The sequence below is a fragment of the Theropithecus gelada genome, chromosome 9 (genome assembly GCF_003255815.1).
Source record: "Theropithecus gelada isolate Dixy chromosome 9, Tgel_1.0, whole genome shotgun sequence".
NCBI lineage: Eukaryota > Metazoa > Chordata > Mammalia > Primates > Cercopithecidae > Theropithecus > Theropithecus gelada.
Window position 1 is genome coordinate 118,920,707 of NC_037677.1, and position 2,679 is coordinate 118,923,385.

The 2,679-nt window shown below is 45.3% G+C and overlaps 1 pseudogene; it reads left to right on the forward strand.

The window, feature by feature from the left end:
- Nucleotides 1-291: 291 nt before the first annotated feature.
- On the forward strand, nt 292-391 carry LOC112632212 (annotated as a pseudogene).
- The last annotated feature ends 2,288 nt before the right edge of the window (nt 392-2,679 follow it).

Here is a 2,679-nt window from a genome sequence, read left to right on the forward strand (position 1 = left end):
AACGTATGCCCACCCAGAAACGTGAACATGAATGTTCATAGCAGGGTTATTCACAATGGGCAAAACAGTGGAAATTAGCCAGGAGAAATGGTGTGCACCTGCAAAAAGGGGGAGGTGCCTGTAGAAAGGGGGTTGGCGCATGCCTGTAGTCCCAGCTGCTTGGGAGGCTGAGGTGGGAGGATCACTTGAGCCCAGGAAGTGGAGTCTGCAGTGACTCGTGATCACACTACTGGACTCCAGCCTGGGTGACAGAATGAGACCGCCCTTTACAAAAAAAGAAAAAAAAAGCTCTCACTTTGGTAGCAGATATACTAAAATTGGAATGATACAGAGATTAGCATCACACCTGCACAAGGATGACATAAAAATTTGTGAAATGTACCATGTTTTTAATAAATTTTTTTAAATTAAAAAAAAGTAAAAGAAAAAGAAAAAAAGAGAAGTGGAAACAACATAAATGTCCATCAGTGGATGCGTGGATAAACAAAATGTGGTCTATCCATGCAATAGAACATTACTCAGCCCTAAAAAGGAATGTAGGACTGGCACGTGCTACGTGGATAAACCCTAAAAAGATCATGCTAAGTGAAAGAAGGCAGTCACAAAAAAACACGTATTATATAACTCCATTCATACAAAATGTCCAGAGAAGGAACGTCTACAGACAGAAAGTAGATTCGTGGTTGCTCAGGGCTGGAAGATAAGAGGATGGTCACTAAACGGCACAGGGTTTCCATTTCAGGTGATGAGAATGTTTTAAAATTGAACGATGGTGATGATTGGACAACTCTGTGAATATGCTGAAAACCACTAAACTGTACACTTAAGTGGATGAATTGTGTGATACATTAATTCTACCTCAATAAAACTGGGGTTTATTTGAAAAAAAAAAAAAGAGGAGGAATTAGGGGCTTGGGAGAAGATTTAAGCCCAGACAACATGTGCAAGTGAGCCTCGTGCCTTTAAAAAACACAGAAGAAGGCCCCAGTGGTCAGAACCAGCAGAGCCAGCAGCAGAGGCTGGAGATGTGGGCAGCTGGGACATCCCTGGGTTTTGGTGTCTTTCTCAAGAGCACCTAGTATTCAAGAGTTTCAAGTCTGGGGCTACCCTGATGAAACATAGGTTTTGAAAAAGTTATTCTAGATGCTGTTTGCAAGCAGAGGTGAGGGGAGCTTGGGCAAAAATGCCAGGTGTCAACACGGTGTGAGATGTTTTGTGGGTGAGCAATGACTATCTGGGCCAGTGGTGCAGGGGTAAAAGAATTTACCAAGACAGTTGTAGAGAATGAAAGGCAAATTTACTAGAGAAAGTATGAAACTATGTTGTGAGAAGGCAGTGGGCAGGCCAGCAGAGGAGGAGCTGACTGCAAGGAAACAAAGGCTGGCTGGAGATTTTATAGAATAATGCTTATGCTGTGTGCTGAAGAGGGCTTTGTGCAATACTGATAATGCGAGGTTGCAGGGAGCCAACTTGCAGGTGTCTGGTGATAAGTTGGGTGCACAAGGGGTACCTGTTCCGGGCCATGAAGAAAGGCAGATTTGCAGCTTACGGAGTTGCCCCACATCCCCTGGTGGGAGCTTTCCCCTGCTCCCACCAGCCTGACTCCTTTTCCCTAACCAGGACTCCACAAGGAGGACAGGCTAGGAGAGATGTAGAGCTCAGCCCCTGCCCCATCCCAGAGAGGGAGGGAGAATCCCTTAACTTCCCTGCATGATTCCTTAACTTGCCCTGGTCCTGAGTTACCATTGAGGGGTGTGCCTGTGGCCCGTTGGGGCAGAAAGCTCCTCTGCTATCACATATCACAAAGTGGTTGTACCAGTTTGTTTAAAGAAACACATTCCCAAAGGACACTGGCTGGTGGCAGTATAAATTGGCACTGCCTTTCTGAGGTCAGTGTGGCAGCATATTAGAAAAGAGCTTAGGATGTTAATTACTGTGGTAGATCATGATAATGATGGCCCCGGTGAATCACACCTCCCTGTGTCCACACCCCTTGGCTTTGTGGTGCCACCCATCAACAGATGGAGTCTATTTCTACGTCCTTTTGAGTCTGGGTTGGCCCTGGGGCTTGCTTTGGCCGATAGAGTGTGGCAGAAGTAACATGGTAGCATTCAGTAGTTTGGAGCTCAATGTGCCTTGCAGCTTCTGCTCTGGCTGCTTGGAGACCTGGGACTGTGTAGTGCAGGTCGCTGCTAACCTGCTGGAGGGTACGTGGCCATGTGGAGGAGAACCTCAACCCGACCGCCAGCCCCAATTGCCACACATGTGAGTAAGGCCATCTGAAACCTTCCAGCCCAGTCGACCCTGCTGTGGAATGCAGCCTCATGAGTGATTCCAGAAGAAACTCTGCAAAGGATTTCTTCAGCCAACCCTCAGAATCATAAGAAGTAGTTAATTGTTGTTTTAAATCACTAAGTTTGGGGGTGCTTTATTACCCTGCAAGAGCTAACTGCAATACATACCCTTGGAATTAAGCAAATCCACTTTAGTAATTTATACTTATAAAATAAAAATCCAGAAAATGGCCCATGATTTAGGTACAGAGGCATTCCTTATAGCGTCGTTTGTAATACAAAGCATCAGCATGATTTTAGTTGCCCAGCAGCAAGAATTAAACAGAATAGGGTAGATCTGTATGCTAGACAATCACTAAAAAGTTTTTGTTGAAGCAATTTAGTG